General features: G+C 32.8%; 1 protein-coding gene across 2 annotated transcripts in view; it reads right to left on the reverse strand.

Annotated features, from left to right (window-relative positions):
- The window catches only part of LOC118181376 (band 4.1-like protein 5), a 128,940-nt gene that overhangs the window by 51,772 nt on the left and 50,591 nt on the right, over positions 1–26,577 (reverse strand). The gene's annotated exons all lie outside the window — the stretch shown is intronic.

Raw genomic sequence — 26,577 nt, forward strand, 5'->3', positions numbered from 1 at the left:
ACACCAAACTTCATAATTAGGCATTTTTAATTAACGCTGATTTTAATAAAGATATTTTAAGCATATTAATGTCAACCTGATTCTTCAGAATGTGTATACGTATATATCTTGCATAACTAAAAAATGATTAGTCATAGAATGTTGAAATTTTGTATATGGAATTGCTATAAGATCTAGTTGTACACCTCCCATTTTTATTGCAATCAGCCTCATCAAACATACATAAATATGTATATACAGTCAAAAGTCGTTAATTCGGACACCCATAATCCAGAATGATCTATAATCCGGACCTCAAAGCTACAAACTTTCTGCGCATGCGTCGCGTTGACGCATGCGCGTTTAATGTATAACGGACGGTATAAGCTAAGCTAAAATTATCTAATTCAGTTAATGTTGCAGATTTCGTTGTTCCTTAATCTTCGAATTGGATCCGGCTTATTATTTTTTACAGACTCTTAGAGCAATTTTATAAAAGTAAGCTTGAACTTTCGATTATGTCAAATAGAATTTCTGATATATATTTACTAATATGTAAAGGATCTACAAAGCGAAAGTATGTTTCGAAGTCCATTAAACAAAAAGTGGAATTGCTGCAAAAAATGGATAAAGGTATATCATTCGTCTCTCTAACCATTCCGAAATCTGTTTATCAATATCACGCTGCTCTGCCGCGTACGGGGGTGGGAAACGCGGCGGCGCGCAATGAATTGGAAGTTCATCTGTCAGCACTATCCCTATCTTCAGGGCAGATGTTTTTATTTTATTTGGCTTATAATTCCTTACTAAATGTACTATTTGATCTCGATGTACTCCGTCTTTGATATGATTTAAATAAATTCCTCGTCATTAAAATTCGCTTCCCATAGTGAAGAAAGTGACACAGAGGTTATTGAAAACGAAAAACTGTCGATTGACAAATTAGTCGGTATTCTCGACACACCAATTATGGGACTTGAACAGCGGAACTTTGTAACTGAAGAAGAAATTATGTCTGCTTATAGAATTAAAGAGAAAGTATTATCACATAAAACGAAGCAACTTAAACAACTTACATTGAAAGAAATGTTTAATAAAGTAAACAAAAAAATATTAAGCTTTTTTTTTTTTTTTTTTTTTTTTTTTTTTTTTTTTTTTTTTTTTTTTTTTTTGTAAATTTTGATACCCTTTAGATCATAATTGTTCTTTATTTCATAAATTAAGGTTTCATATTTTTAATTTTATAATTTCTGCCTGACATCTTACAGATTTAAACTGATGATCTATAATCCGGAATCGCCGAAGTCCCGACGAGTCCAGATTAACGACTTTTGACTATATATATATATATATCCCACTCTGTTACACGGCTTAGATTCGAACAAGTGTTTCAAAACATCTGCACTGTGCTTTGACTCGATTTTTTGTTCTTGGAATACCACAATTTACTTGATCGAATTATGACTAGAAATCTGGAGGAAATAAACAAGGACTTCGAGTAATCCTTCCATTTTTCGTATTCCGTTTGATTTTACCATATATATAATTATCCTTGAACTAGTGTACTACTGCATTTGCTTCATCGGAAATAAGAAGCTTTGCCTCATCAACTACAGATGAAATATTATCGGACGGAAGAAAAAAATCATTTCTATGCATAACAGACCTGGTTTGTGAGTTGGAAAATTGAAATTGATGTGAACATATTCCCAGCAATGATCTTCACCACAAAAAAGAAAAACCCTTGTTAATCTTAGCATGTATGAAACCTCATTGTCCTAGGATAACGAGTCACTGATCTCGGGCTGATTCTCGACCAGAATCCTTCATGTCTCCAGATATACGCTCTCTTTTATCCACATAAGCTCCTGCCACATAATGCGAAACTCTACCCTTTAATTACCCGGAATTTCTCAATCTGGTCTTATCTATTGACAATATGTTGCATATAAACAAATCTCTCTTGTGTCCTATGCTTTCTTGCGCCTGCCCAATTTGGGTATCGTCCTGCCGTACCAATCGCAAACAGTTACAAATGACTCAAAAATGCATATAGCGATATAAAAGTATACTGCTCTCCAGGAGATGTCAGAAGGCCCATGTCCATTCTTAATAACCTAAGGCAAAAGTTGTGTAACTTATATAACTTTGTGACGTTTATCTTTCTATATTAATGTACGTATTTTTCGCTTGCCCTGAAGAAATAAATAAGCCTAAATAGATTGTAATATCAATGAACATTTTTAATGACAGAAATTAACTTAAACATAGTTGCGTACAGCAGAGCAAAAAGGCGAAGAAGTAAGAATGGTATACATATACATACATACGTAATAAACAGTTACGTCATCATTCATCACCGCGCGGATAAACGCGAACGGCGCATGCGTCAGGAGAAGCTCTCTTAAGCTAAACGTCGTATTATAATTTATGATACAACAATCCCCCTTTCGACGTTTGGCGGCTGAAAAAAAAATAAACATTAATCATTTACAGTTATTCCAATTAATTTACAGCACTTAGAATGTTTCGAAAGCAGTCAATGTTTTTGTCAGTACATCTGCAGGCATTTTTTCTGTTGGCACATATTTAACGTCTATTTCATTTCTTTCATAAATTTCACGAATGAAATGATGTCTAATATCTATGTGTTTAGTGCGTGAGTGATAAACAGCATTTTTCATAAGCTTTTGTGCACCTTGATTATCACAATATATAATGGTTGGATAATCAGCAGTAAAATTTAATTCTTTAAGAAAACGACGTAAATAAACTGCTTCTTTGGCACTTTCTGAAAGACTGATGTACTCTGCTTCAGTACTTGATAATGCAACAGTTTGTTGCTTTCGTGATTCCCATGTTATCGGATTTCCAGCTAGCTTGAATAGGTAACCTGTATACGATTTTCTAGTATTAATATCAGACGCCCAGTCGGCATCGGTATATCCAATAAGTACTTTTCCAGTCTTTCGAAATTTTAAACAATAATTTTTAGTTCCTTTTAAGTATCGAAGAACGCGCTTTGCAGCCAACCAGTGTAATTTTCCAGGATTGTTATTAAATTGGCTCAGGTGACTGACGGCATATGCAATATCCGGCCTAGTAAACACAGAAAGATACATAAGCGAACCAATTAGACGGCGATAAGGTACATTGTTCATTTCTTCCTTTTCAGTTTCAGAAGGACACATTTCTTTACTTAATTTTACACTAGGATCTAAAGGAGTTGCTACTGGTTTTGCATCTTGCATATTAAACCTTCGTAGAATATTGTCAACATATTTCTGCTGAGATAAACTAATAGAATTATTATTTACATCTTGATTAAATTCTATTCCAAGACAATAATGAAGTTTGCCTAAATCTTTAACATGAAATTCTTTAGAAAGATAACCTTTAAGTTCAGCATATAAATCACAGCTATTTGTTGCTATTATTAAGTCATCAACATATAAAATTAGAATTAACTCACCTTGAGATGTTTTCATCCTGTATACACACTTATTTGATTGTAATGGTTGTAATCCAAAGTTTTTGAGTTTTTTGTCTAATTTTTCATACCACTGTCTTCCACTTTGTTTCAAACCATAAAGAGACTTTTGCAAAGCATAAACATAATCAGGATTATTTTGGTCTTCAAAACCTTTAGCTTGTTCCATGAAAATTTCTTCTTTTAAATCACCGTTAACATAAGCCATAACAAAATCTAATTGATATAACATGAGGTCTTGTTCAGCACTATATGCAATCACAGTTCTTATAGAACTTGCTCTGGCTACCGGAGCAAAGGTTTCATTAAAATCAATTCCAGGTTCCTGTGCAAATCCTCTAGCAACCAATCGAGCTTTTCTCTTTTGAACTGTTCCATCTGCATTATATTTCGTTCTAAGAACCCAGCGACATCCTATTACCTTTTTGTTGTGTGGTCGCTTTACTAATTTCCATGCACCATTTTTAACAAGTGCTTCATACTCACTTTGCATAGCCTTATGCCATTCTTCAGCATAACTTCCATTTAATGCTTCTTCTAATGTCGGATTTGTATCTTCTTCAGCAATTTGTGCTTCTTCCTTTTCTATGTTTATATTGTGGTACTCCTTTTTTGGTCTTCCTGGCTTCCCAGTCTTGACTTTCTTTGGACGACCTGGCCCCCTTTTAATCTGCATTTCAGGTAGTGCTTCGGAATCAGAATCTTCATTATCAGATGATTCAGCAGATGCTTCTGCCATAGTTGAGGGGTCTTCTGTTATTTCATCAGCCGATATTTGATTTACATTCAGAGGTTCTTCCTTCTTTTTATCAGGAATATTTTCGAGAAATAAAACTTCTAAATCTTTATCATAATTAGTACAGTTTTCAAATTCATCAATGAATCTAACATCTCGGCTTATAACGATTTTTCTGGAATTTTTATTCCACAGTCTGTATGCTGTCGATTCATTTGAGTATCCTACAAATATATGTTCTTCTGATCGAGGATCGAATTTCCCTTTAGACCTTTTATTAAGTACAAAACATTTCTGTCCGAATACTCTGAAGTGAGATACAGTTGGCTTGATGCCAAAAAATAACTCATAAGGTGTTTTGTTTACTCCCAGGTTTCGATTCGGGCAACGATTACGAATATAAACAGCACAGTTCAAGGCTTCAGCCCAAAAGGATTGGGGAAGATTACTTTGTAGTAACAAACATCTGGCCATTTCAGTTAAAGTGCGGTTTATGCGTTCAGCTCTCGAATTCTGTTGAGGAGTCATTGGTGCAGAGAATTCTCGTTTAATCCCGCATTCTTGAATATATTTATTAAATTCTTCTCCGCGATATTCGAGACCGTTATCAGTCCGAAGGATTTTTATTTTCTTTCCCAGACGATTTTCGACCGCAGCTTTGTATTTAATGAATGCCTTTTTCACTTCATCTTTAGTTTTAAGGAAACTGACTTCGACATAACGCGAACCAGCATGGGATGGGACTCTCATAGGTCCACACAAATCTGAGTGAATCAAGTTCAGTAATTCATTACTTTGAAATTTTGATTCTTTTTGAAAAGGTTGCACAGTTTGTTTACCTCGGATACAGACTTTGCAGTCTTTTAGAGATTCAGTGTTATTAAAATTTAAATTTCTAACCATGTTATCAGACTTAGTCTTTTCATCAAATCAGACTCATTTAAATGACCTAATTTAAGATGCCACTTTACAAAATCACTTACCTGTGCTATTGCAGCTGTTTCAGTGCTTGGATGTATATAATAAAGATCACCATGACGAATAGCCTGCACTAGTATAGATCCATTTGGTTCTATTATTCTAGCATGTCGTTCTGTAAAAATCACTGAACGATTATTTGCAGTAGCTTTAGATGTTGACAGCAAATTACATTTTAATTTCGGAACACATAACACATTTTTGAGCGTAAGTTTAATTGTCTTATTTCCGTTAGGTACTGTGATAAGGACAGTTCCAATTCCTGTAATTTTTGATGTTTTGTCAACTGCTAACTTTATGGTTGAATTCGTTCGAGGGTGAAATTCTGAAAATAACCTTCTGTCATTGCACATGTGAGATGTACAGCCACTATCTAAGCACCATGAGGAGGTCTTCTGATAAGCATTGTTTACTGCTAAACTAATCTGCTCTTCATAATTAGAAGCCATCATAGAACCTTGATTTCCCCTATTTGATTGTGCATATTTTCTATCAGCTATTTTCTTTCTGCATTCAGATGCCTTGTGCCCAATTTTCGAACAGTAATTACACTTCAAGTTTCGAAAATTTCTTTCAGCTGGAAAATTTTTGTTTGAATTTACCTTCCATTTTTCATTTTTCTTCTGTTCTTGATTTCTTCTTTTATAATCAGTATAGTATGCATTCTGTGAATCTTGAGACGTTTTCCCTTTTCTTGCTTCCCATTCTTCTAACATTTTGATTTTCAAAGATTCGGGACTAGGTAACTGATCTCTTGATTCGATGGCGCATTTAAAATTTTCAAAATTTTCTGGAATACTATAGAGCAGAAGAATCGATAATAAATCATCAGCTATGTCAATTTCCATTTGTTTAAGCTTATCAACTAGTTCGAAGAAATTATTCAAATGTTCAGACATCGTTTCGCTTTCCGCCATTTTTCTAAATAAAAGCTGTTTTAATAATGTAGCCTTCTTCGCAGGTCCTTTCGATTCATATACGGCTTTGAGTTTATTCCACACAGCATTTGATGTCACACAATGCTTTGTATGACACAGTTCACTAGGATTAATAGCAAGAATTATATCTGCGCGAGCTTTTTGATCAGCTTGGAGCCATTTCTTTTCGTCTTCGGTTCCTTCAGCAGGTTTTAGCACTTTACCGGTTACATAATCCCAATGGTCGTTTTTAATCAATACTGCTTCTATTTGTAATTTCCAACTGTCAAAATTATCTTTTCCGAGCTTATCTATAGTAGTCAAATGCGACATAATGTAATACAGTCTCTCACAGCCAAAAAAAAAACAAGATTGAGCGCTATAAAAATAGGCTTAACTGAACGCTGATCAGTTCTTACCGTTGATTAGACGTAACAGTTCTTGCACTGAATTAGGCTTAAGAGTTCAATGCTCGAAAACTTCAAAATGTTCATTTTAAAATAGGTATTTTGTTAATTAAGCACAGTTGAAACGTTCCTGGGCCCATAACCATTGAAGAAATAAATAAGCCTAAATAGATTGTCAATGAACATTTTTAATGACAGAAATTAACTTAAACATAGTTGCGTACAGCAGAGCAAAAAGGCGAAGAAGTAAGAATGGTATACATATACATACATACGTAATAAACAGTTACGTCATCATTCATCACCGCGCGGATAAACGCGAACGGCGCATGCGTCAGGAGAAGCTCTCTTAAGCTAAACGTCGTATTATAATTTATGATACAACATGCCCATTCTGATCCCATTTACCTCATGTACTCCTCTGTGTCCCCTCTCTAAGGAAAAAAGGTCTGCACTCACTTTTGTCAAACATCTATAAAAATAAAAATTCATGTATCTTTTACACCACCTATAAAGCAAACAGCAACAACAAAAACACCTGAAAGCTTTCAGATTTCATATTACGCCCAAAGAGGGCATTTTTTTCTTTTACGCATGTACGCGTTTTGAGAGCATTTGTGAAAATGTCTCTTTGGACTAAAAATATTTCAAAACAGCGTAACTTTAGAATTTCCGATATACAGGAGATAATTCCTCCCCCACCCTCAGTACAGTGTTGCCATTGCTCTCTTTGGAATCGTTAATCAAAAATTCGTTAAAGCTTTACAAAATATGAAATAAACGATGAAACAAAGTTCAAGCTGCAAATTCGAGCTTCCAGGTGCTCATGTTAGGGTGGAGGACTACGTTATTCAAAATTTGATGACTCTACGTACCCCTGTTTTTTCATAATGCCAGAAAACATGCATTCATGCAGATTCTTCATCATTTAATTTCCTTAAATACAGTGGTGTAAGAAATTAAGAGAATTTTCATGTTTGAACAGCTTTTGAAACAGCGGTTGCAGAAGACACAAAAGAAATGGGTCGATAGGGGGTATGGTGCCCTCTTACAGTCATACAGGCCTCGCAGCGTGATGTCATACTGGAAATATAGCAGTTTGTGGCAATTAGTCCCACTCATTCAGCAACGCTGTTTTCAGTTCCTGGATGATTCTCGGAGGGGTTGCGAGTTGCAATTGCCCTCTCCAGAGCGTTCCAGACATGCTCTATAGGGTTGAGGTCTGGAGACCTGGCTGGTCAATGCAACCAGCGAATATCCTCACTCTCGAGAAATTCATCGACCAAAAGAGCTCTATGTGACCTCGCGTTATCTTCCTGTAAGATGAATTCGGGGCCCACTGCACCCCGGAAAAGGCAAAAATAGGGCTCCAAGACCTCATCAATATACCTCACACCAGTCACACAGCCTCTGTCAAAGATGTGGAGAGGTGTGCGTCCATCCAACATGATGCCTGGCCAGACCATTACACCACCACTGTCACAATTGTTGATTTCGTGGCCATTGGAGGGTAGGTAGCGGGTCCCTGGCTCTCTGAATATGAAAGTACAGCGAGAATCGGTTTTAGGCTAAAACAGGACTCGTCGATGAACAGAACGATCGCCCATTGTTCCGTACTTCAATTACTATGCTGCCTGCACCATGCTAATCGGATTCTCCTGTCCGTAGACGTGAGCGAGACGCAAACAGCCGGTCTTCTGGTAAACAACCCTCTCTCACTCAGTCTTTTGGAAACAGTCACCCTTGTTACACGGGTTCCGGTGGCTGCATACAGTTCCCGAGAGAGCTGAGAAGCTGTAGCCCCTCTGTTATGGATCCAGTTATCCTGGAACTGTTTCCATAGCTTACATACAATGCTGGGCGTTAAACACTCTGCATGTCTGGACTTGCGATTGGCCTGCCTCTAGCCTCCCCCCAATTCGCCACATCATTCCATCATCTAAACGTTGGTGGTTACTCATTTTTACTGTTCCGATGTGAATTTAACCGATTGCTGCAAGATTCGCCGAGGTGTGCTAGCAAAAGCAATTCGTCTTATCCTCCCCGTGCTTATAAAGCCTGTTTTTCTGCTGGCTCCGCCTGCACACACGTGTACGCACACGTATTTGCCGTACAAGATTTGTATTTTTATCTAGAAGCAGTGGTTTTTTTCTTCATTTCAGTTCTTTTCATGCAATTCGATAAATATGCAAAGTCTCTTAATTTATTTCACTAGTGTACAATACAGGACGATAATATTTGGTGGCAACAATTTAAAAAGTGATAGAAGGCTTTCAGTGATTCAACACAAAATGCCCTTTCGAGACAAATAGCTCTTCTGGGCTAATAAACTACTTATTTTCAAATATATAAGTCTACATAATGGCCGAAAGATTATAACTGAATTTTCAGACACTAAAAATGTTGAAAATGTGTATTTACGACGTAATACAATATATATATATATATATATAATTCATATAACACACGCGAACCAATAAATCGAAATGACTTTTACACATTAAAAGTTACAAATTCAACATAAATAAGCTAGTTCAATAAAGAATCTATAAATAAAGTATTGCATATTAATATTATTTTAATTTGCATGCAATAAAACTAATTCTATAATAAGCACTCGGGTTTTAAAACAAATATGTTATTTAACTACTTATTAAATAAACAATTTATTTATTACTAAATTACACAACATTACTTTTAAAAACACACTGAAAAATAACATAGGTAAATGTACAATTACGCCCTGGCCTGATGAGGTTGGATAACTCACAGGTCTTTTTGATGGCCGCCTTTGACCAGTCATGCAAAACTTTAGATCTGACACCTCTTTATATAAAAAAGGATGCTATGATTTACGGTGTCGTAGTTTTTGCAATTTTTTTAAATCAAGAAATATATTTAATCAAGAAGATGTTTGTAATCAAAGAAGATCTTTTAAAGGATGGGTAAATCTGGATAAAAATAGAAAAACAAAAAACAGAATTTCAATAAGTTCTTCTTTTTTTAAAAAAATCTTTTTCCCAAGTGTGGTTTTATATTTTGAAATAAGAATCAAGAAATAAAATACATAAAATTAACTTTTTAAATTACACGGTTTTAATCAAATACACTAAAAAATAAAGAATAATACTTATTAGCTATCATAATAATCTTAGTCATCCGTGACTAAAACTAAAATCGCGCCACTACTATTAATATCGCATTTTAACTCAAAATTTCACGCAGAAATTCAAATGAAATGAATGTGATAATTTTTTTGTGTATTATTTATTTTCTTGAAATTTTGCTATTATTTTGTTATGAATCTCGTATGTGGCAGCCTCACATATCGAAAATGTTGTGAAAACTAAAAACATTTACAGTAGAACTCCAGTTATCCGAATCAATAGGGACCGGACCCCATTCGGAAGATCAAAAATTCGGATAATTGGATTTTTTCCGAAGAAAGGATCTACGTACACTTTAATTACTGTATGTACTATAGGTTGAAAATGAGAGAGAAAAAAAGAAAACTATTTTTAAACAAAAAGAGGTTTTAATTAATTAAAATGCAAAGGCAACACTTTTATGTACTACATGTTATACAGCGTACTGTAGAGTACTTACAAGTGCTGAAAGTTACTGCTTGCTAAACATTTCGGTCAAAGTAAACTGTTTGACGGACACCGTGCCTGCAAATTTCTTAGCCAGCCGTTATTTGCTTTAAAAGGATAGCTTTTTCACAAAGATTGGGTTTCCCATAGCACGTTGCTGCAAAAACCACTTGAAAATAGAATCTGCTAAATTTTTATTTGTTTTTGCCTTTATTGATTTTTGTGAAGAACTTCCATCTTGGTTTTCAAGCAGTGACAAGAATTTTAAAAATATGGGTTTGCTCCTTTTAATGTATGAAATCGTTGTTTGTCCAACACTACGTTTCCCTTTTAATTTGCTTCTTAAATTCTGAAAGCGATTCGGATAGTCGGAGTTCGGATAATTGGAGTTGTACTGTATCTACGTTTTTGTGAATCTGATCAAAATAACTTAATTTAAAAAAAAATTCATATCTATTTTATTCTATAAGATATGGAAAAGTAATTAAAAAGGAAATCATGACTGTGAATGCAGGAATATTATTCTTGATATCGCATTTAATTCATTTAAATTTCCCTTTGATTTAGAAATTCAATCTCATCAACACTTACACGCATACGCCTCCTAACAATGACATCTTTAATTTAAAAATATACCATTGTTAACAACCACAGGGCAGCTAATATTCGAAATTTTTTTGGAAAAATTCCCAGAATCGAGCAAATTAAGTTTAGAAATTATAAAATATCTTTATATAGAAGATCAATTCTTTGGTCTATACTATACAATGTGGTAAAGATTAAAACCCTGCGATGATTAATTTGGCCATTTAAAAATTGATTTGCAAAAACAAATTCAATATTAAATAAATAACCAAAACGCCCAATTTTGAAAAAAATTTCCCGCAGAATGTCGTGTTTTCTTTGCCAATGCATAAATGTGAAAATTTTTAATAAAACAGCATCATTAGAAATGAGTCGAAAATACATCTGGACTTGACTCTAACCAACCAAACCAACAACAAAGAAGAAAAAAGAGAGAAATTTCCATTAGGAAGTTACTTTAAAAAAAAAAAAAAAAAAGTTTTCAACGCTCAAAGAGGCCTTTTTTTTTTTAACGTTTTGTGTGTTACTTTTATTTATTAAATATCATGTTCTTCCCACTTAAACCTTAAAATTCAATTCAACAGCAATATCGCAAAATAATTTAAAAAGAACATGTCTTTAGAATTTCCGATACAATGTCTCGCGCGCTGGAGATAAAAATATCTTTTTCTTTCCGTATAGTGTTGCCCATTGCTCGTTTTGAAATCGATGAGTTTCTTAATCAAAAATTCATAATTGCTTTACAAAATATGAAATAGATAATAAAACAAATTCCAAATTCGGGCTTCCAGATACCCATATTTAAGTGGAGACGTACGTTATTCAAAATTGGATGGCTCTAGATACCGTTGTTTTATCACAATGCATACGTTTATGCAGATTCTTTCTTATTTAATTTCTTTAAATGTAATACAGGGCGATAATATTTGGTGGCAACAATTTCAAAGATGATACAATGCATTAAGTATTTTGACGTAAAATACGGCTTCGAGACTAATAATGTGTGTGTGTGTATATGTGTGATTATGGCAAAGCCTTGAGGACTATCTGCCCTAAGGGGAGGGATGCCTTCGTGGAGGACTTTCTAAGGGAAACTGTCTCGTATACACGTTAGACATGGGGAAAACCACGAAAACGCCCATACAGCCAGCCCGTTCGCGGGATTCGAACCTCGGACCGAACTACCAATGTTCAGCGACTTTACCGCTCGATCGCTGGTGGGCCTCCGAGACTAATAATGAATAATGCATCGTGAGGCATAATAAAATACTCCTAAGTGTTCTTTATCCATTATTTATTTATGTAACGCAGTTGACGTTTTATTGAATATTAGCATTACTAATGCAATCGACTGAAAAGTCATTTGTTTAAAACTAATAGTTATTATTCGTGATTTATTTATCTTTATTTTTTAATTGTTTTAATTATAATTTGCGAAATGCATAATAAAAAGTCAACAATAAAATTATACTGTATAGTTATTTAATAAAATGTAAACAATAGTAATGTAATAGGTTTGGAACATTCTTGACATATTATTTAAATTACCTACGATTCAAAATATTTATTATGATTATTCCCATGTCGCAACTGATACGCAACATTTTATTGCACTTCGAATTTGATTGCAATATGCTCTAAGTCTTTACCTTTAAGTTAATGCACAGAAAAGAGAATTATTTTGAACTGCAGAGATGACATATTTAACTGGGAGAATTTAAAATGTCATTTTACCTGGCATTAGTGCAAGACGTTAACAAGGGCAAAATAATCAAAATCAGCAAATGGCTGATCTTGTTTCCAGCCGTAGGGACTTGTAATGTCAACTTGTTCCAAGAACTGTTCTTAGCCCTACAGTTTGACAACACCAGCACTTAACAAGGCAAATTGAGAAGAAATTGGGCACAAAGTCATTAAAGAAGTTTATTTTACTCTCCAAAAGCTAAGTGCCTATATTTCCTTTTTTTTTTAATTCGTCTTTTTATTTATTTATTTATTTTATTTTTATTTATTTTTATTTTATTTTATTTATTTATTTATTATTTTTTTTTTCTCTTTAAAAAAATCATAATGTTCTTAATATATTGTTGTGAAACAATTTTTCCAATATGTAACACATATCCGCGAAATCTATTTGAATATTTTAGGCAATCAGAAAATGATGTAGCATTGATAACATTCATCTAAAATTCAAAAAAAAAAAAAAAAAAAAAAAAAAAAAATGTTTTATCAGGAGTGGGGAAATTATCAGTTTTATTGGATAAGTTTAAAATATGAAATTGGTGTTTTCAGTTTGTTATTGCAGATTGCTTCTCAAAAAAGCTTATAAATTAAATACCAGACTTCCTGATTTAAAAAAAAAAATGTACTCAGACAGCTTATTATTACTCCACCGCTGTAGTCATGCTGTAATAATTCTAAAAAATGCGAAGTGATAAATCTATCAGAATTTGATTCAATATAAAAAGAAAAACAGCAAACACAGGAATTTAATTCTCAAAATTGACATAATCGCTTTTAACTTATTTCATGTCTAAATTTTCTACACAGAAATCCTGTCTAATTTTTAGGATCTTTTATCGGACGAAATTTTTCAAAGAGATATGAATTAAAGTCTTGATTGTGCAAAACACATCTTTAAAGCTAAATGTATTCTACGAAGTACAAAAAAATGTAAACAAGATTTTGTCCCCCCCCCAAATCAGACATTTAAACTATTCAAACCGTTCAGGAAAAGGATAAACATTGCGAACATAAAAATCTACCATTTTTTATACATACTTTAATAAAAGGAAATGTGTTCCTTCTTTTTATAAGAAAAGGAAACCATTTTCCTTTCTAAACTTTTGAAAGTCGCCAACGCTTAAAAATTGATAAACTACGCCAAGGTAGAAACCCACCTTTAAAAAAAAAAAAAAAAAAAAAAAAAAAAAAAAGATTCACTACAACAGTTCGCGTACGTAGAATCCGTTCCTTTCGATGGGGTTCAATCAAGGAGGTTAGAATAGTCTTGGGTTCATAGTCTTGGGTTCAATTGACGGATCTGACAACTCAATGCGCATGCGTGGTTAATGTTGGTGCGAATAGCTTAAGCGGCTAATCGCACCAGTGGTGCGAATAGCATCGGCCCCAAAACATGAGGGTATTAAACGGTGAAAGAGTGCAATTTGGAAAAAAATATAGTGGCTGATTATAAATGTGTCAACTCTGTGAAAAGATCATGCTAAAATAATCAGAATGTAGTGGTAGATTATAAATGTAACAATAAAAGGTGCAGTGACAAGTTTTCATACACAACGTCGATTTGTTCTACAAAGATGTGCCATGTAAATAAATATCGCTAGGTTCACTTAACAGTATTATATTTCGTTCATATTATAGCTTCTCATTCAATTAATTCAGTTCTTACCGAAAATTAAAAAATGTAAATTTTTTAATTTTCGGTAAATTTGTCACATTAATTTTTTTCACACTGGCTCTTATTTTGGCAAAATATTGGCCACTTTCAATGTCAGAAAGTCGCTTTTACAGTGAAAAATGCATTAAAAACTGTTACTCTGTATCTAGATTTCTTTTTCGTTTTCCTTAGCTTTTGCCAGTATTTTACATGAAAATTTATTTTTAATTTCACTTGAAAATTACAGTTTTCATTTAGATGTTTGAAACTTCTTTCGCCATTATTACTTGGAGAGATTAAAAATCGCCAGCGGTAATCAAGCTTTACATTCCTACTGATTCCATTTCCCATCCAAAACTTGAAACGGTTATTTTTTAGACTACAACTTAGATAAAAGTGATAAATATCACCAACTTACATTTCTTTATAAATTGATACGAACGAAATTAATTAAGCTTAAGTGGCAGTTCAATTTAATTTACTCCAGATTCTAAAAATTATCATTTTATGTCTAGATAACAGATTTCACGTTAAAAATTTCTTTATGCCGATTTAGCTATTTTTTTGCATACTTTCCCGAATTTTTTATTCATTTACTTTCGTTTTGCATAATTACATTTGGTTTTACTTTTATTTTCGCAATTAAGTCCTTCAGAGGTAGCGTTTTTAATATTCAGAGGTATAAATAACTTAAAATAATTAGTTTAGATACCTCAGCTAATTTAAGTGTCTGATAAAGCAGTTATATCGGTATGGAACGCCACCACCTCTTGAAAAAGTAAGTTTAACAGTGATAAAACAGCTGTATCAGGATTGTATTTATAATTTGCATTTATGTATTTTTTATATTTACTTAATATTTTTCCTACTCAGATATTGACTGATTCTTAAATTACGCTTAATTAATATTATGGTTATCTATTAGTATTTTTTATAGTTTGATTAAATATCAAATTTTAAATTCATTCAACTTAATTAAATTCATTCACTTAAATCAAACTTAACAGTAATTGCGCAGGATAATTGTTTTGAAAGTCCTATTTATAATCAATTTCTTTTTCAAGTTTATTAGTTATATAATATATATATATATATATATATATATATATATATACACATGCAGGAAGCTACACAAAGATTGTGCGATTAAATCTCTCTCAAATAATAAATATGACATAGATCCATAATAGATAGGACTTTGATAGTAAGATATTAATCCAAAAACTTTTTAAAGTGCAGTATAAAAAATTTATTACACAAGGCAGGCTTACAATTGCTCTGTTGGCCAGAGGAGTAGGGAAATCGGCTGCCACAGTTTCGGACCCCGAAAAAGAAAGCATTGATTTTTTCGAGTATACAGTATCGAGTTTCGAGTATACTTGGCGTCATGGAGGCACTTTAAATAGCGTCAAGCCCAAAGTACTCGAAAGGGTGGTGGTAGTGGAACCCTTGGTTCCATTCCCCGGATTGTTCATCAAAATTTCGCTTTACACGGGTTTAATTCGGTTGCTCTCTTTGAATAACTTCTCGGTAATGAGAGGGCTAAACGACAGATGGGTTGGGATATTCCCGATGAATGTCTCAACAGCAAATTATCCGGCTGTTGAGGGAAGGAAGCAGGTTTTTCAAATTAGAATAGTATTGGGTCATGTGACGTTTTGTTAAACTGACCCCGGGGAAAAAAAAAAAAAAAAATGTTAAAATTGTACGACTTTAGCCGCATTCATTCAATGAACAATATGTCATATATGTCGGTTTCATATAAAAATAGAATATTATCTTGCATAAAAATTTTGCATTTTCAGCATTTTTATTAATAGGACTTTGATACGTACGTAGGCTTCAGGATCAGTGGCGTAGTTAGGGAGAGGCAAGGAGGGACATCTGTCCCCGGACGCTGCATCCAAGGGGCACCAAATTGTTGCTACGAAATTTTTTGATGAAATGTTTCCCATTCTTGGCACACAGAAAGGAGCGCAAATTCTTCAGATGTCCCCGGGCGCTGGAAACTCTAGCTACGCTCCTGTTCAGTATTTATATTTTCTGCCGTAAAACGTGATGCTGATTATTCAATGATGTAAGGTACCACCTTCTTACACCACGACATGGAAGCTGCAAAATTAGGTTTGGAGCGGCGGGTGGGATAGGAGTTCCGTTGCTTGGAATGCACACATGCAAAGAATACAATAAAACCTTCTTCGAAAATGGCAAAGTACAAAAGGACTATCTACCTAAAGGGAGCAATGCCTTCTTGGAGGACTTTCTAAGAGATACTGGTTCGTATTTACATTAAACATGAGGGGAAAAAAAAATTACAATCATTCCATTTACACAGGATCGAAGAGGAAACTGATGAACCTATTTATTGTTAATTTATCCTAGAGTTGACAGATGTACTATACTGTGCTCATCAGTACACTCAATACACAAACAAAACATAAATCATAAATTTTTACTAATAACATATTTTCAGTGTTATTTCTTCATAAAAGGCATTTTTTCCACAAGATTCCGTAGACTGTGAATTTTTATTATCATGCATAAGGTCATAAAAGGTTATTTTTTATTTCATTTTCACGAATGCTTGTATTTTCCAAAGCTGGCTAAGACAGACTTATGTTACCTTTGTGCTCTAAACCCCTCAAAAATACATGTTTATAATGTTTCATCTTATATAGGATGGTTTTCCTTTAAATATTTCTCTATATTGATATAGAAGAAAAACATTACTAAGTAACTACATTTGTCATTAAGATAATTTTAAACAATCTACAATGACTCACAGACATGAAGGGAAAGCATTTGAAAACAATTCATATGTTTTTGGAGAAACTGCATAAAATAATGTCCTGAAAAATACCAGTTAAACAACATCTCGAACAGCCAACAATTGCTTGGCCTTGAAATTACAATAGAAAATGCTGATACCATGTCTGCAAATGATTATGAAAACGGAAAACTTTACGCGAATAATAACACATCTCAAAATTCAATATCACGCATGTATTTCGTCACGTTTTAATCCTGAGGAAATACACGAAATAAAAGAAATATTTTTTCGGCGTGTAATCGTCACGTCTGCATCTTGCATCTCCATCTAACAATTTGCGCAAATGATATAGTAGATTTCATACAATATATAGTATATATATGTTACGGCAAAATATGAAACGCCGGCATTCTACATAATGCCGGACTTTTTAGGCAAAGTATGAAATATGAGAATTATTATAGTTCGACCGTCTGAAACGCAACCCTGGTTGGCATTCTGCCAAAACACATAGACTCGTCCAAAAGGGGCGGTATTACTTGCTGCGACGTGAAAGGTTTTCTCTTCTCCGAAAAGAGCTATACTGGAGAGAAAGAAAGTTCACATCCTTCCACCCTATTTTGAGAATAATTTGGTTTGAATGGCGCATGCGTGTTTGCGCTCATGGTCGCGGATGAGGCGGTCGAACTTTGCGTACTTTCCCTAGGCATTCTATAGAATGACAAATGCTCTTTAATCAAAGTATGAAAGAAAGGTTATAAGGTATTTCTCCCACTTTCATAGTGTGCCTTCGTGGTGTGGTGGTCTGCATGCTGGGCCGGTATTCCAGAGGTCCGTGGTTCGAATCCCGGCGAAGGCGGTTGCTAATTTTTCCTCTTGCCTGCTTCTAAAAAATATACCTAATGTCCTTACAGACTATTATTTGAAAGATGTTCATTCCTCAAAAATACAAATGTTATTTTGAAAAATTAATGAAAAAGTGCCATTAATAATATATATGTAAAAATATAACTATGTAAAAAAGATATGTTATATGTAAAAATATTTATTTATTTATTTTACCAATGGCAGTCCGTCATAATGCCTAGGCATTCTATAGAATGCCGGATTTCAAACTTTGCCGATAACATATATACAAACAGAAAAATCTGATGCGGACTTCACATGAGTTCCTTGTACGGCCTATTAAATTTTACACATATTTTACCTGCACTTTTGCACGCAATTCTTTTATTCATTTCTAATGATAAGTAACAAGTTTCGTACTTTTCTGCTCGATTCGACGTACGTTTCTGAAGATGCATTTTTAAAATTAGGCAATAACTAAGTTAAGTTACTACCAGTCTACGATTTTGCAAAATCTGAAAATCAGCATTTACCAATAATTTTGCTCAAAATACTAATTTGTAAACAAGACACTCTATTAGCACAGGAAAAACCTTCTCTGTAGTGTACATAGTGTAATATTTACAATATTTTCGATCATGTTGCAGAGCACACGTAAATTAAAACGCCTATTCCAACCTTAACAGTGCTATCAAGAAGATTTATGGTAAGCTTATAATCGTGGCTGCATTATCATTAGGGGAAAGTTTATCATTCTTAGGTAGGGTACGAACTGCGCCAAATTTGATCGAAAATCCCCGTCCCCCTCTTTTCTAATGCACGAACTGCGCGACGTTTCCTGTCCCCCATTTCTTTCCAGGAAGATTGGGTGCTACAAAAAGTCGTTTATCGCCATTAATGGGGCATTCTGTTGAGACTGCAAGCCTTTATTTTCGTTTATCAATATTGTAAAAACTGTGCATGTAAAACAAATATTAATTTATAGTCTGTCGTGTGCTAAAAAATAAATTTCTTTTACACTCATTTTAAAGTTTTATGATGCTTAAAGGAATGATGAGCCAGATCTTTTTTATTCTCTGTAAGAATTAAAAACTTTCCAAGTTGTAGATTTTAGTCACTGATATATATATTATCAGTTTTGAATAATAAAATTGATAGATTAATGACATACACAAAACTGATACATAATCAACGTATCAAATATCGGATTTGTAGCTCACCTTAAATAAGTTTCTTGTCTAGATAAATATTAACAAATCTTCTTAGATAGCAGAATGGTTTTAACTTTCAAATTTACCATTTTAGGTAAACAGTTCTAATTTAATTATAAAAATTCTTTATTAAATCTTAAAATTGGACTTCTTAAGTCGTTCTAAATTCACACTAATATTATTGCAATATATTCCCGAATTAAACTTTCCATTTTTAATTATTGAAGTTATTTTAAGGTTATTTAACTTTGTTACAAATTCCATATTTTAATACTAGAAACGTTTAAATATTTATTCTGTTTTCCACCTGGCATACATTTAATTTCTAATACACATTTAATTAATAAATTAATAATTATGAGCGACAGCAGAATTTTCATAATTAACAAAAAAAAATTTAAAAAAAAAATAATAAACTTCCTTATATTCATATCCTGGGATTTTCAGTTCCCTTTTAATCCATTCCTTTTTCACATATTGTTGCACTGTACTCAAGTTTTCATGCATGTAGAATTTATATACTTTGTATTGTACTTATGCCAATTTATATTTAAATGATAATTTTTACAAATTCTTGCATCACAACTCTAGTTAACAAAAGATGTTTCTAACACCTTGGCAAAGCTTAATCTTCAGCATGTAGCTTATTTTCCAACCTAGTTTCAGGCTGAATTATTTGTAAAATTAATTACTTGAAATTATTTGTTAACAAAGATGGTCGCTAAATCACGCTAATAATACTTCTAACTGTTGTAATTTATAATACAACGAGTTCATGTGATTTATAATGTAATTCATTTACAATTTTTTCAGCAGTATTGAAATTAATAGCAGATACTCATAATAATATACATTTAGATTACAATGATTTAAATTACCATTGCCTTCTTCACTCATGCTTTTATGCTACATTCCTAAAATTTCATAATGGCATACAGGTAAGTTTAACTCATTCACCAAACATGTAAATCTCTAATTCAGCCCACTTTTGTTCTTACGTGTGCTGTATCTTCTATTTTCTTTGATATATTGTTCAGCCTAATTTCAAAAGTCACTAAACATTGGTAGTTCGACCGAGTATTTTCTTTGACATATTGTTCAGCCTAATTTCAAAAGTCACTAAACATTGGTAGTTCGACCCGAGTTTCTAGTCCCAGTGATCCCCCAGCTCTTTCTTTTTTTGTACTTATTTACTGTATAAAAATGTAGCGTAAAAATTTCAGTTCATGAAGTAAAAATACTTTTTTAATTTATTCTTTAAAAGTATTGCAAAAATTTTTACCTTTACCTTAGCATATCTTTTTACAAATCCCTCTAATAAGAAAAAATAAGTAAAGAAATTAACTCCGTTTTGGTGATTGATACCTCGGTGCAAATTATATGTAACATTTTTCCAAAAGCATAGAGTTTATATGAATATCAATAAATTAAAGATTATTTCTCCATCTAATTTTCTTAACATGTTTATTCCAGAATTTTCTTTTCACACTGTAGCGCTTAACTTTATGAGTTTTCTATAATCATTCAATTAATCTAGCCATGGCAAATTTGCATGCCTTCTGACAAGTTGTTATATTTTTAACCACTGTATTTTAATTCCTGTTGGCTATCAGTACATTATTCACTTGTTTCACAAGTGCAACTTTTATTTTATACGCAAATCTACGTAAAATAGCATTAAAACTTCAGTTATGTGGAGCTCCTGATCGATTGCTTGTTTTAGATTGAATGAAATTAAGCTTAATGTTACTGTTAATTAGCTTGTTATTAATTTAATTGTATGTTTCGAACTAATTATATGTTCAGATATTTCCAAGTATATTACACAAACTTTTGCATCCTAATTTTTAGTTTTTGGTTAAAAAAATAAGCTTTTATTTATTGAGAGGCCTGATTGATTATATTAATTTGCAGTACTGTTTATCTAATTCTTTTCTTCTAGATAAATTTTAGAAATACTTCTTAGCATAATAATTTTAATTTATTTACAATTTATACGTCAGTGATCCAAACGCATAGTAATGTTGTTATAATAGATTTCAAGCTTTTTTTTAAATTTAACTATTAATTTCTGCAAACATTTACATGATTGCTTTAATTAACGAAAAATATTTCTAGCACACTTTAACACACTTTGATATGGAATAATATTTTGCACTCTATTAAATTTTCCCGTCTTGTTCAGACATCTTGACTATTATTGATGTAATTTATTAAAAATATAATTTGTATGCTTTATAATTATTTAAATTATATTATTATCATAAATGAAAGATGTTTGTAATGCTAATATGTATGTTTACCAATAAATACCTTTTATTTTCTTTGTTAGCTCTAGCATTTATTACAGTTATTCAAGTAATTAACCTGCTTGTTAGATATTTTTTACTTGTTCTTGTGATATGTAATTCTATTTATTTATTTTTATTTTCCTCTTGGCTACAATTGGCATGAAAAGTTAAATTGTAACCCTGTAGGCAGCAGGGGGGAAGAAATTGTGATTGGCGCAGTTGGACTATAGCTCGACCCGGGGGGGATTTTTCATTAGCGCAGTTGGAGTACACTCCATTCATACAAATGGGGGAGGGGGGAAGAAAAGAAAGTCTGAAAGCTTTCCGATATTATATTACGCCCCAGAAGGCGCATTTTTTAACGTTAGCATTTAAATATTAAATATCATGTTCTTCGTAAGTAAACCACATAAAATTAATTTCAACAGCAATATCATAAAATATTCAAAAACAGCATATCTTTAAAAATTCCTATACACAGACTCGTGCGCTGGAGATAAAAGTGTTTTTTTTTTTTTTTTTTTTTTTTTTTTTTTTTACACTGGTTTAAAAAAAAGTAGCGTTGCCATTGCTCGCTTTGAAATCGTTGAGTTTGTTAATCAAAAATTTGTTATAGTTTTACAAAACATAACATAGATAATAAAATCAGTTCAAAATTCGGGCTTTACAAGTGCCTATGCTCGGTTGGAGAACTACGTTATTCAAAACATACATTTTTTTTTCACAATGCAGGAAACATTCATACAGATTCTTCATTATTTAGTTTCTTTAAATAGTATAATACATGATGATAACATTAGGTGGCAACAGTTTGAAAAGTGAATCAACGCAGAAAGTGAAACGACGCAAAATGACGTTTTACTATGCTATGCCTGCCCGGTCTGGGCATATTCATGCAAATCTTATAGAAAAAAATTGCGACAGGCGCAAAACTGTGTCCTAAGACAGATTACCAATTCGCCCTGGTACGTTCGAAATCAAAAGTTACATAAAGAATTGGGTATAGAACAACTTAAGTATTTTTACTGCCGGCTCGCCCGGAACTTTTATACCAATCCTGTTAATATCAACAACTCAGTTATAAGGATTTACGATTACGACTTTAATGACCCAAATAATAGTAAACAGCCTATGGCCATACATAGTACCCATATTGTATAACTTATTTAATCTAATATGTACCTCTTAATATTGTGTTATAGATTTAAGGTTTAATTATTACTAGTGCACCAATAAACTCACAATACTTTACCTATTATTTATACAAATATTTTTTCTGCATCAGGCTATAGCCACCTCATTCCTCCTTTCTCGGCCTTCCCAGATATAGCACTTCAGGTCTATTGAAATTTGACGCATTTAGAAATTTATCTTTTAATTTATCTCTTATCTTATTTCTATTCTTATAATTTAAAAAAAATGTTAAAAACATATAAATTCTAAATATATACTAGTTACTCATGACAGTATTCGAAATAACATATATCTGTTCTACAAGGGGTAGGGTCCTTGACCCAGGCACCCTGGTGCTACACCGTTTCCCCAGTGCGTCAAAAATGCCGTTTTAAGACTGATACCAGCCCTTTGGGTCTAACGCCCATTTCGCCTAAAAAAAAAAAAGAATATTTGAAGTAGATAACAATAATTAAACGTGCATGTAAATGCATTAGGTTGACAAATAAAAAAATATTAGCAAAGTCTTTAAAACGCAAGCATTTATAAAGCTCTAGGGCATACAAAGAATCTGGTAATGCATATCACATAAAAACGAAATGGCAATATCGCATCGGTTCTTTACTAGTAGTGGATTGGAATTTCAAAAGCATTTTAGAGCAACTGACACAAAACTAATTCAAAAAAGTTAAGTATTATGACTGAAGAAAGCTTATTTCACTTGTAGCATTGCAGGGGGGAGGGCATAAACACTTCGTTTGGGCTGTTACTGATAATGTTAAGTGCCCTACTTCACGCCGACAAGGCAGAGGCAATAAAGTTGATAATATCTCTCACGAGAAAATTAAAAATGAGAGTTCTTTCAAGTTGTGATGACAAGAGCGACTTTCTTCTTGCATTTTTCGGTCTGAAAGAAGCTGTGGATGCCATTCTGTGCTGCATGAAATTGTGACAGTTTGAAGGAAGCACTTCTGCTGATGATGCTGCACAACTAGTGGTCTTCAAACCTGTCCACTCTGGGAACCTCTAAAATTATAATATTTTAAAACCTATTATTATTATTTTAGCCTTAGGAAAATAAATGATAAAAATCCATTGAAAATATACCAATGTTAGAAACTTTATAAGGAAAACCATATAACCATTCCATTATAATCTTACTCATAAAAACAGATTTTTCGCTTCATATTATTTTCTTATTTTCGGTAACAATAAGAATAGGAGGAAAATATTACTAGAAATTTGAAGTTTTGTAGTTCATGTGGCATATAAAAATTCTTCCAAATTTAGAATTGTTTAGAACTGCTAGATCCGCAGTTTGAAAATCCATTGTTTGTACAAATTAGGAATGACCACTGCTTTTTATATTCCAACACTCAAAGCATACTGCATGGTATATATATATATATATATATATATATATATATATATATATTTTTTTTTTTTTTTTTTTTTTTTTTTTTTCTGGCCAAACTTTGAAGAAAGTACTTCAATTAAAAAAAAAAAAAAAAAAAAAATCTCATAATAAAACACTCAAAAATATCTTTACAAGAAGGGTGGCCATAGTTGAAAATTTTTCAAAATCAAACTGGATTGTATTATTTAGGGATGTTGAAAAAATATGAAAACACCTATGCAGCCCCTCCCAGGGCGGGGGGCGTGAATGGTAATAAACAAGCACACGAGCGCTACAGCCTTCGAAAAGCTACCTTCCCGGACGATGTTCTCAGGAAAACTACGTTATACTCACGTTAAATACCGGGAAAATCTATAGATAGCCCATTAACAGAGAATCCAAAAACAAACCAGTCATCTGACACACTCGGCTATCACAGGTGGCTCTGCTCACAGAGAATCAAATATCAAGCACACGCTGCGCAGTTCCTTACGCCTGGATTGGAATCTTGAACCTAAGTGCCTATACAGTAAAACAAACGAGCCTACTTTCTTGGGAGAGGGATGTCTTTGTGGAGGACTTTCTAAGAGAAACTGGCTCATAATCATGTTACACAGAATCATAAAAAAATAACCAAGCTGCCAGGCCGTTTGCTGGAATTCGAAACCAGATCGAACTATCAATGTTCAGTGGTTTTATGCATTTAGTCACTGGTGGATGTTGCCAATCTCCTATAAAAATCCTTTCAAGATCAACTTATTGTTAATTAAAAGGAATGTACCTCTTGACTAGTCACAATAAAATTATCGGCTTTCACCAATCAAACCTCTAAATATAAGAAGACGGTCAAAAACTGATAACTAGTAAATGGCCATTCGTTTTTAAAGCATATAATGTACAAGCAAAGTCTTGGAGTAGCCATCTCTCTTTATTATTCCTATTATTATCATAAGAAACAATTTTACAGATTTAAGACATATCTGACTCACAAGGTAAAATTTTAAAAGTGTTAGTGTACGTGAAGTCTACAAACAGCAAAACCAGAATAAATTATTAGCAGCATCCTTGAAAGGGAAAAAGGATGTAGAGTTCTTACTTGCCGTTTTACAAGCAATTATTTCCACCACAGAAAAAGGATATGAGACGCTTGTAATAGGATTTTTGTTTTCTTTCCTTGTTAATAGATTTTCTGGATTTTGGTTACAACATTAAATGACGCGTGGTGGGAAAGCCGCGCTTTCAGAAAGGAAGTTCTGACAATTCGACTGTCACATATTAATAAATCACATTTGCAGTTTCAGTCAGAAAGCTTACTACTAAGAAACTCGGTTCACAAAGGAAACACCATAATCACTTGGTATGAACTCTCAGAAGTATTGTTCAGACTAGTGTCGTCCTCAAATGAGATATGAAATTTCTGTACAAGTTACAGTACAATGCTATTTACCGTACTATGGAATAACTTTAATTAAAAGATTATATAATTTCTATTGGAACAATTTTTATTAATAGAATAAGAAACTTCGCTCAATCGAAGTTTCAAAATCCTATCTTGTTACAACGTTCTTAACAACAACAACAAAATTTACATTTCAATGGCTATATACTCGATAAAATAACAGTACCGACAAAAAACAAACCATTTAAAATTTTCTTTTAAGACTATATATAACTGCCAAAATATAACTGCCTTATAAATACAATCAAACTCAACTATAATGGGAATATATAAGGAATGATGAATTAGTAATCTCTGCAAACAAAAAGGGTTGCCATAATATTTGGCCTCCTTCGAACGAAACTATGAGTTTCAAATATTCCACATGGGATAAAGGCTATAAAAAGAGCAAGATAAACTGATATGAATTACATACTACAGTACAAAGTCCGTAATCAGGACTCGTCGGGACTTCAGCGATTCTGGATTAAGGATTTTTCGGATTATAGATCACCAACTTCAATTTGGTAACATGGCATGCAGAAATTATAAAATTAAAAATATGAAACCGTAATTTATGAAATAAAGAGCAATTATTATCTAAAGGGTATCAAAATTTACAAAAAAAAAAAAGCTTAATATTTATTTGTTTACTTTATTAAACACTTCTTTCAATGCAAGTTGTTTAAGTTGCTTCATTTTCTGTGCTAAACGCGCATGCGTAAACATTAAACGTGCATGCGTAAACGCATACCAAAAAAAAAAAAAAAAAAAAAAAAAAAAAAAAAAGGTTTGTGTCTTTGAGGTCCAGATTAGAGATCATTCCGGATAATGGACGTCCAGACTACAGACTTTGTACTGTATAACCAAATTCGAACATACATTATCGTGACTATAAAATATTAACAAACATTATATAGCTCAACTCAAAAACAATTAGCCATAGAACGTTACAATTTTGCATATGGGACTGCTATAACATCTAGTTTTGCATCTCCCTTTTTAGCTGAAATGTGTTGGTAAATTGTGCATTTTTTGCTTTAAAAGTGATTGAATTATGTTGTTTTTATATTTCAGTTAAGTTTTTTATGCCTTTAGTTAATATGTGGTAGAATGATAAAAAATTTCAAAGTAGCGCTAGGCCTAAAAAGGCTGAGATTTGTTTACACTTGAAACTCTTAGAGGAATAGTGAATTAATTCAAGGAGGTTAGATTGATTAAATCGGTTAGTGCACCAACTTTAGAGCTTTTTTGCCCAGTCGAACCGAAAGTCAACTTTCAGTTTTGTTTGTGCATCGAAAATTTTCTTTCTGCCCGTTGGCCGAATTGCTTGGTTTTACGTATAAAATTGTTTTTTGAACTGTTTTTTA

This window comes from Stegodyphus dumicola, chromosome 2 (assembly GCF_044657685.1).
Source record: "Stegodyphus dumicola isolate Sdum_Otavi_A_Nest chromosome 2, ASM4465768v1".
Lineage (NCBI taxonomy): Eukaryota > Metazoa > Arthropoda > Arachnida > Araneae > Eresidae > Stegodyphus > Stegodyphus dumicola.